The sequence below is a fragment of the Ambystoma mexicanum genome, chromosome 5q (genome assembly GCF_040938575.1).
Source record: "Ambystoma mexicanum isolate Mex_15411 chromosome 5q, UKY_AmexF1_1, whole genome shotgun sequence".
NCBI lineage: Eukaryota > Metazoa > Chordata > Amphibia > Caudata > Ambystomatidae > Ambystoma > Ambystoma mexicanum.
Genome location: NC_090933.1, coordinates 252,377,727 through 252,391,168, shown reverse-complemented (window position 1 = coordinate 252,391,168; position 13,442 = coordinate 252,377,727).

Here is a 13,442-nt window from a genome sequence, read left to right as displayed (position 1 = left end):
AGCTCTCTGACACTGTTTTTCGGCCACCATCATTTTCTGGACATTAGAGAGTCTAGGATGCCTGTAAGCCCCTTTTTAGGGCCTCCAAAGTTTTCAACATTTTTGCAGGCCTAAAATGCATTTTAAGGCCTTTTTTGGGCTGCTAACATATTCTTAACTTTCAGGGGTGTAGGATGCATTTTTTGTGCCAAAATTATTTTTGGGAATTTCGGTGGTCTAGGATGCAGGTCAATGCCCCTTTCAGGATGCAAATGTTTTTGGGACATTCAGAGCTCTCTGACGCATCTTTTGGGCCACCATCATTTTCTGGACTTTAGGGGGTCTAGGATGCCTGTAAACCCCTTTTTTGGGCCTCCAAAGTTTTCAACATTTTTGCAGGCCTAGGTTGCATTTTAAGGCCTTTTTTGGGCTGCTAACATATTCTTAACTTTCAGGGGTGTAGGATGCATTTTTTGTGCCAAAATTATTTTTGGGAATTTCAGTGGTCTAGGGTGCGGGTTAATTCCCCTTTCAGACTGCAAATGTTTTTGGGACATTCAGAACTCTCTGATGCAGTTTTTGGGCCACCATCATTTTCTGGACTTTAGGGGGTCTAGGATGCCTGTAAACCCCTTTTTTGGGCCTCCAAAGTTTTCAACATTTTTGCAGGCCTAAAATGCATTTTAAGGCCTTTTTTGGGCTGCTAACATATTCGTAACTTTCAGTGGTGTAGGATGCATTTTTTGTGTCAAAGTTATTTTTGGGAATTTCAGTGGTCTAGGATGTGGGTTAATGTCCCTTTCAGACTGCAAATGTTTTTGGGACTTTCAGAGCTCTCTGACACAGTTTTTGGGCCACCATCATTTTCTGGACTTTAGGGGGTCTAGGATGCCTGTAAACCTCTTTTTTGGGCCTCCAAAGTTTTCTACATTTTTGCAGGCCTAAGATGCATTTTAAGGCGTTTTTTGGGCTGCTAACATATTCTGAACGTTCACGGATGTAAGATGCATTTTTCGTGGAAAAAATAATTTTTGGAATTTCAGTGGTCTAGGATGCGGGTTAATGCCCCTTTCAGGCTGCAAATATTTTTGGGACATTCAGAGCTCTCTGACCCTGTTTCTGGGCCATCAACATTTTCTGGACTTTAGGGGGTCTAGGATGCCTGTAAACCCCTTTTTTGGGCCTCCAAAGTTTTCAACATTTTTGCAGGCCTAAGTTGCATTTTAAGGCCTTTTTTGGGCTGATATTCTTAACTTTCAGGGGTGTAGGATGCAATTTTTGTGCCAAAATTATTTTTGGGAATTTCAGTGGTCTAGGGTGCGGGTTAATTCCCCTTTCAGACTGCAAATGTTTTTGGGACATTCAGAGCTCTCTGATGCAGTTTTTGGGCCACCATCATTTTCTGGACTTTAGGGGGTCTAGGATGCCTGTAAACCCCTTTTTTGGGCCTCCAAAGTTTTCAACATTTTTGCAGGCCTAAAATGCATTTTAAGGCCTTTTTTGGGCTGATATTCTTAACTTTCAGGGGTGTAGGATGCATTTTTTGTGCCAAAATTATTTTTGGGAATTTCAGTGGTCTAGGGTGCGGGTTAATTCCCCTTTCAGACTGCAAATGTTTTTGGGACATTCAGAGCTCTCTGATGCAGTTTTTGGGCCACCATCATTTTCTGGACTTTAGGGGGTCTAGGATGCCTGTAAACCCCTTTTTTGGGCCTCCAAAGTGTTCAACATTTTTGCAGGCCTAAGATGCATTTTAAGGCCTTTTTTGGGCTGCTAACATATTCTTAACTTTCAGGGGTGTAGGATGCATTTTTTGTGCCAAAAATATTTTTGGGAACTTCAGTGGTCTAGGATGCGGGTTAATGCCCCTTTCAGGCTGGAAATGTTTTTGGGACTTTCAGAGCTCTCTGACACTGTTTTTCGGCCACCATCATTTTCTGGACATTAGAGAGTCTAGGATGCCTGTAAGCCCCTTTTTAGGGCCTCCAAAGTTTTCAACATTTTTGCAGGCCTAAAATGCATTTTAAGGCCTTTTTTGGGCTGCTAACATATTCTTAACTTTCAGGGGTGTAGGATGCATTTTTTGTGCCAAAATTATTTTTGGGAATTTCGGTGGTCTAGGATGCAGGTCAATGCCCCTTTCAGGATGCAAATGTTTTTGGGACATTCAGAGCTCTCTGACGCATCTTTTGGGCCACCATCATTTTCTGGACTTTAGGGGGTCTAGGATGCCTGTAAACCCCTTTTTTGGGCCTACAAAGTTTTCAACATTTTTGCAGGCCTAGGTTGCATTTTAAGGCCTTTTTTGGGCTGCTAACATATTCTTAACTTTCAGGGGTGTAGGATGCATTTTTTGTGCCAAAATTATTTTTGGGAATTTCAGTGGTCTAGGGTGCGGGTTAATTCCCCTTTCAGACTGCAAATGTTTTTGGGACATTCAGAGCTCTCTGACACAGTTTTTGGGCCACCATCATTTTCTGGACTTTAGGGGGTCTAGGATGCCTGTAAACCTCTTTTTTGGGCCTCCAAAGTTTTCTACATTTTTGCAGGCCGAAGATGCATTTTAAGGCGTTTTTTGGGCTGCTAACATATTCTGAACGTTCACGGATGTAAGATGCATTTTTCGTGGAAAAAATAATTTTTGGAATTTCAGTGGTCTAGGATGCGGGTTAATGCCCCTTTCAGGCGGCAAATATTTTTGGGACATTCAGAGCTCTCTGACCCTGTTTCTGGGCCATCAACATTTTCTGGACTTTAGGGGGTCTAGGATGCCTGTAAACCCCTTTTTTGGGCCTCCAAAGTTTTCAACATTTTTGCAGGCCTAAGTTGCATTTTAAGGCCTTTTTTGGGCTGATATTCTTAACTTTCAGGGGTGTAGGATGCAATTTTTGTGCCAAAATTATTTTTGGGAATTTCAGTGGTCTAGGGTGCGGGTTAATTCCCCTTTCAGACTGCAAATGTTTTTGGGACATTCAGAGCTCTCTGATGCAGTTTTTGGGCCACCATCATTTTCTGGACTTTAGGGGGTCTAGGATGCCTGTAAACCCCTTTTTTGGGCCTCCAAAGTTTTCAACATTTTTGCAGGCCTAAAATGCATTTTAAGGCCTTTTTTGGGCTGATATTCTTAACTTTCAGGGGTGTAGGATGCATTTTTTGTGCCAAAATTATTTTTGGGAATTTCAGTTCGTCTGGGATGCGGGTTAATGCCCCTTTCAGGCTTCCAATGATTTTGGGACATTCAGAGCTCTCTGATGCAGTTTTTGGGCCACCATCATTTTCTGGACTTTAGGGGGTCTAGGATGCCTGTAAACCCCTTCTTTGGGCCTCCAAAGTGTTCAACATTTTTGCAGGCCTAAGATGCATTTTAAGGCCTTTTTTGGGCTGCTAACATATTCTTAACTTTCAGGGGTGTAGGATGCATTTTTCGTGCCAAAAATATTTTTGGGAACTTCAGTGGTCTAGGATGCGGGTTAATGCCCCTTTCGGGCTGGAAATGTTTTTGGGACTTTCAGAGCTCTCTGACACTGTTTTTGGGCCACCATCATTTTCTGGACTTTAGAGAGTCTAGGATGCCTGTAAGCCCCTTTTTAGGGCCTCCAAAGTTTTCAACATTTTTGCAGGCCTAAAATGCATTTTAAGGCCTTTTTTGGGCTGCTAACATATTCTTAACTTTCAGGGGTGTAGGATGCATTTTTTGTGCCAAAATTATTTTTGGGAATTTCGGTGGTCTAGGATGCAGGTCAATGCCCCTTTCAGGATGCAAATGTTTTTGGGACATTCAGAGCTCTCTGACGCACCTTTTGGGCCACCATCATTTTCTGGACTTTAGGGGGTCTAGGATGCCTGTAAACCCCTTTTTTGGGCCTCCAAAGTGTTCAACATTTTTGCAGGCCTAAGATGCATTTTAAGGCCTTTTTTGGGCTACTAACATATTCTTAACTTTCAGGGGTGTAGGATGCATTTTTCGTGCCAAAAATATTTTTGGGAACTTCAGTGGTCTAGGATGCGGGTTAATGCCCCTTTCAGGCTGGACATGTTTTTGGGACTTTCAGAGCTCTCTGACACTGTTTTTGGGCCACCATCATTTTCTGGACTTTAGAGAGTCTAGGATGCCTGTAAGCCCCTTTTTAGGGCCTCCAAAGTTTTCAACATTTTTGCAGGCCTAAAATACATTTTAAGGCCTTTTTTGGGCTGCTAACATATTCTTAACTTTCAGGGGTGTAGGATGCATTTTTTGTGCCAAAATTATTTTTGGGAATTTCGGTGGTCTAGGATGCAGGTCAATGCCCCTTTCAGGATGCAAATGTTTTTGGGACATTCAGAGCTCTCTGACGCATCTTTTGGGCCACCATCATTTTCTGGACTTTAGGGGGTCTAGGATGCCTGTAAACCCCTTTTTTGGGCCTCCAAAGTTTTCAACATTTTTGCAGGCCTAGGTTGCATTTTAAGGCCTTTTTTGGGCTGCTAACATATTCTTAACTTTCAGGGGTGTAGGATGCATTTTTTGTGCCAAAATTATTTTTGGGAATTTCAGTGGTCTAGGGTGCGGGTTAATTCCCCTTTCAGACTGCAAATATTTTTGGGACATTCAGAGCTCTCTGATGCAGTTTTTGGGCCACCATCATTTTCTGGACTTTAGGGGGTCTAGGATGCCTGTAAACCCCTTTTTTGGGCCTCCAAAGTTTTCAACATTTTTGCAGGCCTAAAATGCATTTTAAGGCCTTTTTTGGGCTGCTAACATATTCGTAACTTTCAGTGGTGTAGGATGCACTTTTTGTGTCAAAGTTATTTTTGGGAATTTCAGTGGTCTAGGATGTGGGTTAATGTCCCTTTCAGACTGCAAATGTTTTTGGGACATTCAGAGCTCTCTGATGCAGTTTTTGGGCCACCATCATTTTCTGGACGTTAGGGGGTCTAGGATGCCTGTAAACCCCTTTTTTGGGCCTCCGAAGTTTTCAATATTTTTGCAGGCCTAAGATGCATTTTAAGGCCTTTTTTGGGCTGCTAACATATTCTTAACTTTCAGGGGTGTAGGATGCATTTTTCGTGCCAAAATTATTTTTGGGAATTTCAGTGGTCTAGGATGCTGGTTAATGCCCCTTTCAGGCTGCAAATGTTTTTGGGACTTTCAGAGCTCTCTGACACAGTTTTAGGGCCACCATCATTTTCTGGACTTTAGGGGGTCTAGGATGCCTGTAAACCTCTTTTTTGGGCCTCCAAAGATTTCTACATTTTTGCAGGCCTAAGATGCATTTTAAGGCCTTTTTTGGGCTGCTAACATATTCTGAACGTTCACGGATGTAAGATGCATTTTTCGTGGAAAAAATAATTTTTGGAATTTCAGTGGTCTAGGATGCGGGTTAATGCCCCTTTCAGGCTGCAAATATTTTTGGGACATTCAGAGCTCTCTGACCCTGTTTCTGGGCCATCAACATTTTCTGGACTTTAGGGGGTGTAGGATGCCTGTAAACCCCTTTTTTGGGCCTCCAAAGTTTTCAACATTTTTGCAGGCCTAAGATGCATTTTAAGGCCTTTTTTGGGCTGCTAACATATTCTTAACTTTCAGGGGTGTAGGATGCATTTTTTGTGCCAAAATTATTTTTGGGAATTTCAGTGGTCTAGGATCCGGGTTAATGCCCCTTTCAGGATGCAAATGTTTTTGGGACATTCAGAGCTCTCTGACGCACCTTTTGGGCCACCATCATTTTCTGGACTTTAGGGGGTCTAGGATGCCTGTAAACCCCTTTTTTGGGCCTCTAAAGTTTTCAACATTTTTGCAGGCCTAAAATGCATTTTACGGCCTTTTTGGGCTGCTAACATATTCGTAACTTTCATTGGTGTAGGATGCATTTTTTGTGCTAAAGTTATTTTTGGGAATTTCAGTGGTCTAGGATGTGGGTTAATACCCCTTTCAGGCTGCAAATGTGTTTGGGACTTTCAGAGCTCTCTGACACAGTTTTTGGGCCACCATCATTTTCAGGACTTTAGAGAGTCGACGATGCCTGTAAACCCCTTTTTAGGGCCTCCAAAGTTTTCAACATTTTTGCAGGCCTAAAATGCATTTTAAGGCCTTTTTTGGGCTGCTAACATATTCTTAACTTTCAGGGGTGTAGGATGCATTTTTTGTGCCAAAATAATTTTTGGGAATTTCGGTGGTCTAGGATGCAGGAAAATGCCCCTTTCAGGATGCAAATGTTTTTGGGACATTCAGAGCTCTCTGACGCACCTTTTGGGCCACCATCATTTTCTGGACTTTAGGGGGTCTAGGATGCCTGTAAACCCCTTTTTTGGGCCTCCAAAGTTTTCAACATTTTTGCAGGCCTAAGTTGCATTTTAAGGCCTTTTTTGGGATGATATTCTTAACTTTCAGGGGTGCAGGATGCATTTTTTGTGCCAAAATTATTTTTGGGAATTTCAGTGGTCTAGGGTGCGGGTTAATTCCCCTTTCAGACTGCAAATGTTTTTGGGACATTCAGAGCTCTCTGATGCAGTTTTTCGGCCACCATCATTTTCTGGACTTTAGGGGGTCTAGGATGCCTGTAAACCCCTTTTTTGGGTCTCCAAAGTTTTCAAAATTTTTGCAGGCCTAAAATGCATTTTAAGGCCTTTTTTGGGCTGCTAACATATTCTTAACTTTCAGGGGTGTAGGATGCATTTTTTGTGCCAAAATTATTTTTGGGAATTTCAGTGGTCTAGGATGCGGGTTAATGCCCCTTTCAGGCTGCCAATGTTTTTGGGACAATCAGAGCTCTCTGACGCACCTTTTGGGCCACCATCATTTTCTGGACTTTAGGGGGTCTAGGATGCCTGTAAACCCCTTTTTTGGGCCTTCAAAGTTTTCAACATTTTTGCAGGCCTAAGTTGCATTTTAAGGCCTTTTTTGGGCTGCTAACATATTCTTAACTTTCAGGGGTGTAGGATGCATTTTTTGTGCCAAAATTATTTTTGGGAATTTCAGTTCGTCTGGGATGCGGGTTAATGCCCCTTTCAGGCTGCCAATGATTTTGGGACATTCAGAGCTCTCTGATGCAGTTTTTGGGCCACCATCATTTTCTGGACTTTAGGGGGTCTAGGATGCCTGTAAACCCCTTTTTTGGGCCTCCAAAGTGTTCAACATTTTTGCAGGCCTAAGATGCATTTTAAGGCCTTTTTTGGGCTGCTAACATATTCTTAACTTTCAGGGGTGTAGGATGCATTTTTCATGCCAAAAATATTTTTGGGAACATCAGTGGTCTAGGATGCGGGTTAATGCCCCTTTCAGGTTGGAAATGTTTTTGGGACTTTCAGAGCTCTCTGACACTGTTTTTGGGCCACCATCATTTTCTGGACTTTAGAGAGTCTAGGATGCCTGTAAGCCCCTTTTTAGGGCCTCCAAAGTTTTCAACATTTTTGCAGGCCTAAAATGCATTTTAAGGCCTTTTTTGGGCTGCTAACATATTCTTAACTTTCAGGGGTGTAGGATGCATTTTTTGTGCCAAAATTATTTTTGGGAATTTCGGTGGTCTAGGATGCAGGTCAATGCCCCTTTCAGGATGCAAATGTTTTTGGGACATTCAGAGCTCTCTGACGCACCTTTTGGGCCACCATCATTTTCTGGACTTTAGGGGGTCTAGGATGCCTGTAAACCCCTTTTTTGGGCCTCCAAAGTTTTCAACATTTTTGCAGGCCTAAGTTGCATTTTAAGGCCTTTTTTGGGCTGCTAACATATTCTTAACTTTCAGGGGTGTAGGATGCATTTTTGTGCCAAAATTATTTTTGGGAATTTCAGTGGTCTAGGGTGCGGGTTAATTCCCCTTTCAGACTGCAAATGTTTTTGGGACATTCAGAGCTCTCTGATGCAGTTTTTGGGCCACCATCATTTTCTGGACTTTAGGGGGTCTAGGATGCCTGTAAACCCCTTTTTTGGGCCTCCAAAGTTTTCAAAATTTTTGCAGGCCTAAAATGCATTTTAAGGCCTTTTTTGGGCTGCTAACATATTCTTAACTTTCAGGGGTGTAGGATGCATTTTTTGTGCCAAAATTGTTTTTGGGAATTTCAGTGGTCTAGGATGCTGGTTAATGCCCCTTTCAGGCTGCAAATGTTTTTGGGACTTTCAGAGCTCTCTGACACAGTTTTAGGGCCACCATCATTTTCTGGACTTTAGGGGGTCTAGGATGCCTGTAAACCTCTTTTTTGGGCCTCCAAAGTTTTCTACATTTTTGCAGGCCTAAGATGCATTTTAAGGCCTTTTTTGGGCTGCTAACATATTCTGAACGTTCACGGATGTAAGATGCATTTTTCGTGGAAAAAATAATTTTTGGAATTTCAGTGGTCTAGGATGCGGGTTAATGCCCCTTTCAGGATGCAAATGTTTTTGGGACATTCAGAGCTCTCTGACGCACCTTTTGGGCCACCATCATTTTCTGGACTTTAGGGGGTCTAGGATGCCTGTAAACCCCTTTTTTGGGCATCCAAAGTTTTCAACATTTTTGCAGGCCTAAAATGCATTTTACGGCCTTTTTTGGGCTGCTAACATATTCGTAACTTTCATTGGTGTAGGATGCATTTTTTGTGCCAAAGTTATTTTTGGGAATTTCAGTGGTCTAGGATGTGGGTTAATACCCCTTTCAGGCTGCAAATGTTTTTGGGACTTTCAGAGCTCTCTGACACAGTTTTTGGGCCACCATCATTTTCTGGACTTTAGAGAGTCTACGATGCCTGTGAACCCCTTTTTAGGGCCTCCAAAGTTTTCAACATTTTTGCAGGCCTAAAATGCATTTTAAGGCCTTTTTTGGGCTGCTAACATATTCTGAACGTTCACGGATGTAAGATGCATTTTTCGTGGAAAAAATCATTTTTGGAATTTCAGTGGTCTAGGATGCGGGTTAATGCCCCTTTCAGGCTGCAAATATTTTTGGGACATTCAGAGCTCTCTGACCCTGTTTCTGGGCCATCAACATTTTCTGGACTTTAGGGGGTCTAGGATGCCTGTAAACCCCTTTTTTGGGCCTCCAAAGTTTTCAACATTTTTGCAGGCCTAAGTTGCATTTTAAGGCCTTTTTTGGGCTGATATTCTTAACTTTCAGGGGTGTAGGATGCATTTTTTGTGCCAAAATTATTTTTGGGAATTTCAGTGGTCTAGGGTGCGGGTTAATTCCCCTTTCAGGCTGCAAATGTTTTTGGGACATTCAGAGCTCTCTGATGCAGTTTTTGGGCCACCATCATTTTCTGGACTTTAGGGGGTCTAGGATGCCTGTAAACCCCTTTTTTGGGCCTCCAAAGTTTTCAACATTTTTGCAGGCCTAAAATGCATTTTAAGGCCTTTTTTGGGCTGATATTCTTAACTTTCAGGGGTGTAGGATGCATTATTTGTGCCAAAATTATTTTTGGGAATTTCAGTGGTCTAGGATGCGGGTTAATGCCCTTTTCAGGCTGCCAATGTTTTTGGGACATTCAGAGCTCTCTGACGCACCTTTTGGGCCACCATCATTTTCTGGACTTTAGGGGGTCTAGAATGCCTGTAAACCCCTTTTTTGGGCCTTCAAAGTTTTCAACATTTTTGCAGGCCTAAGTTGCATTTTAAGGCCTTTTTTGGGCTGCTAACATATTCTTAACTTTCAGGGGTGTAGGATGCATTTTTTGTGCCAAAATTATTTCTGGGAATTTCAGTTCGTCTGGGATGCGGGTTAATGCCCCTTTCAGGCTGCCAATGGTTTTGGGACATTCAGAGCTCTCTGACGCATCTTTTGGGCCACCATCATTTTCTGGACTTTAGGGGGTCTAGGATGCCTGTAAACCCCTTTTTTGGGCCTCCAAAGTTTTCAACATTTTTGCAGGCCTAAAATGCATTTTAAGGCCTTTTTTGGGCTGATATTCTTAACTTTCAGGGGTGTAGGATGCATTATTTGTGCCAAAATTATTTTTGGGAATTTCAGTGGTCTAGGATGCGGGTTAATGCCCTTTTCAGGCTGCCAATGTTTTTGGGACATTCAGAGCTCTCTGATGCAGTTTTTGGGCCACCATCATTTTCTGGACTTTAGGGGGTCTAGGATGCCTGTAAACCCCTTTTTTGGGCCTCCAAAGTGTTCAACATTTTTGCAGGCCTAAGATGCATTATAAGGCCTTTTTTGGGCTGCTAACATATTCTTAACTTTCAGGGGTGTAGGATGCATTTTTCGTGCCAAAAATATTTTTGGGAACTTCAGTGGTCTAGGATGCGGGTTAATGCCCCTTTCAGGCTGGAAATGTTTTTGGGACTTTCAGAGCTCTCTGACACTGTTTTTCGGCCACCATCATTTTCTGGACATTAGAGAGTCTAGGATGCCTGTAAGCCCCTTTTTAGGGCCTCCAAAGTTTTCAACATTTTTGCAGGCCTAAAATGCATTTTAAGGCCTTTTTTGGGCTGCTAACATATTCTTAACTTTCAGGGGTGTAGGATGCATTTTTTGTGCCAAAATTATTTTTGGGAATTTCGGTGGTCTAGGATGCAGGTCAATGCCCCTTTCAGGATGCAAATGTTTTTGGGACATTCAGAGCTCTCTGACGCATCTTTTGGGCCACCATCATTTTCTGGACTTTAGGGGGTCTAGGATGCCTGTAAACCCCTTTTTTGGGCCTCCAAAGTTTTCAACATTTTTGCAGGCCTAGGTTGCATTTTAAGGCCTTTTTTGGGCTGCTAACATATTCTTAACTTTCAGGGGTGTAGGATGCATTTTTTGTGCCAAAATTATTTTTGGGAATTTCAGTGGTCTAGGGTGCGGGTTAATTCCCCTTTCAGACTGCAAATGTTTTTGGGACATTCAGAACTCTCTGATGCAGTTTTTGGGCCACCATCATTTTCTGGACTTTAGGGGGTCTAGGATGCCTGTAAACCCCTTTTTTGGGCCTCCAAAGTTTTCAACATTTTTGCAGGCCTAAAATGCATTTTAAGGCCTTTTTTGGGCTGCTAACATATTCGTAACTTTCAGTGGTGTAGGATGCATTTTTTGTGTCAAAGTTATTTTTGGGAATTTCAGTGGTCTAGGATGTGGGTTAATGTCCCTTTCAGACTGCAAATGTTTTTGGGACTTTCAGAGCTCTCTGACACAGTTTTTGGGCCACCATCATTTTCTGGACTTTAGGGGGTCTAGGATGCCTGTAAACCTCTTTTTTGGGCCTCCAAAGTTTTCTACATTTTTGCAGGCCTAAGATGCATTTTAAGGCGTTTTTTGGGCTGCTAACATATTCTGAACGTTCACGGATGTAAGATGCATTTTTCGTGGAAAAATAATTTTTGGAATTTCAGTGGTCTAGGATGCGGGTAATGCCCCTTTCAGGCTGCAAATATTTTTGGACATTCAGAGCTCTCTGACCCTGTTTCTGGGCCATCAACATTTTCTGGACTTTAGGGGGTCTAGGATGCCTGTAAACCCCTTTTTTGGGCCTCCAAAGTTTTCAACATTTTTGCAGGCCTAAGTTGCATTTTAAGGCCTTTTTTGGGCTGATATTCTTAACTTTCAGGGGTGTAGGATGCAATTTTTGTGCCAAAATTATTTTTGGGGAATTTCAGTGGTCTAGGGTGCGGGTTAATTCCCCTTTCAGACTGCAAATGTTTTTGGGACATTCAGAGCTCTCTGATGCAGTTTTTGGGCCACCATCATTTTCTGGACTTTAGGGGGTCTAGGATGCCTGTAAACCCCTTTTTTGGGCCTCCAAAGTTTCAACATTTTTGCAGGCCTAAAATGCATTTAAGGCCTTTTTTGGGCTGATATTCTTAACTTTCAGGGGTGTAGGATGCATTTTTGTGCCAAAATTATTTTTGGGAATTTCAGTTCGTCTGGGATGCGGGTTAATGCCCCTTTCAGGCTTCCAATGATTTTGGGACATTCAGAGCTCTCTGATGCAGTTTTTGGGCCACCATCATTTTCTGGACTTTAGGGGGTCTAGGATGCCTGTAAACCCCTTTTTTGGGCCTCCAAAGTGTTCAACATTTTTGCAGGCCTAAGATGCATTTTAAGGCCTTTTTTGGGCTGCTAACATATTCTTAACTTTCAGGGGTGTAGGATGCATTTTTCGTGCCAAAAATATTTTTGGGAACTTCAGTGGTCTAGGATGCGGGTTAATGCCCCTTTCGGGCTGGAAATGTTTTTGGGACTTTCAGAGCTCTCTGACACTGTTTTTGGGCCACCATCATTTTCTGGACTTTAGAGAGTCTAGGATGCCTGTAAGCCCCTTTTTAGGGCCTCCAAAGTTTTCAACATTTTTGCAGGCCTAAAATGCATTTTAAGACCTTTTTTGGGCTGCTAACATATTCTTAACTTTCAGGGGTGTAGGATGCATTTTTGTGCCAAAATTATTTTTGGGAATTTCGGTGGTCTAGGATGCAGGTCAATGCCCCTTTCAGGATGCAAATGTTTTTGGGACATTCAGAGCTCTCTGACGCACCTTTTGGGCCACCATCGTTTTCTGGACTTTAGGGGGTCTAGGATGCCTGTAAACCCCTTTTTTGGGCCTCCAAAGTGTTCAACATTTTTGCAGGCCTAAGATGCATTTTAAGGCCTTTTTTGGGCTGCTAACATATTCTTAACTTTCAGGGGTGTAGGATGCATTTTTCGTGCCAAAATATTTTGGGAACTTCAGTGGTCTAGGATGCAGGTTAATGCCCCTTTCAGGCTGGAAATGTTTTTGGGACTTTCAGAGCTCTCTGACACTGTTTTTGGGCCACCATCATTTTCTGGACTTTAGAGAGTCTAGGATGCCTGTAAGCCCCTTTTTAGGGCCTCCAAAGTTTTCAACATTTTTGCAGGCCTAAAATACATTTTAAGGCCTTTTTTGGGCTGCTAACATATTCTTAACTTTCAGGGGTGTAGGATGCATTTTTGTGCCAAAATTATTTTTGGGAATTTCGGTGGTCTAGGATGCAGGTCAATGCCCCTTTCAGGATGCAAATGTTTTTGGGACATTCAGAGCTCTCTGACGCATCTTTTGGGCCACCATCATTTCTGGACTTTAGGGGGTCTAGGATGCCTGTAAACCCCTTTTTTGGGCCTCCAAAGTTTTCAACATTTTTGCAGGCCTAGGTTGCATTTTAAGGCCTTTTTTGGGCTGCTAACATATTCTTAACTTTCAGGGGTGTAGGATGCATTTTTTGTGCCAAAATTATTTTTGGGAATTTCAGTGTCTAGGGTGCGGGTTAATTCCCCTTTCAGACTGCAAATGTTTTTGGGACATTCAGAGCTCTCTGATGCAGTTTTTGGGCCACCATCATTTTCTGGACTTTAGGGGGTCTAGGATGCCTGTAAACCCCTTTTTTGGGCCTCCCAAAGTGTTCAACATTTTTGCAGGCCTAAGATGCATTTTAAGGCCTTTTTTGGGCTGCTAACATATTCTTAACTTTCAGGGTGTAGGATGCATTTTTTGTGCCAAAAATATTTTTGGGAACTTCAGTGGTCTAGGATGCGGGTTAATGCCCCTTTCAGGCTGGAAATGTTTTTGGGACTTTCAGA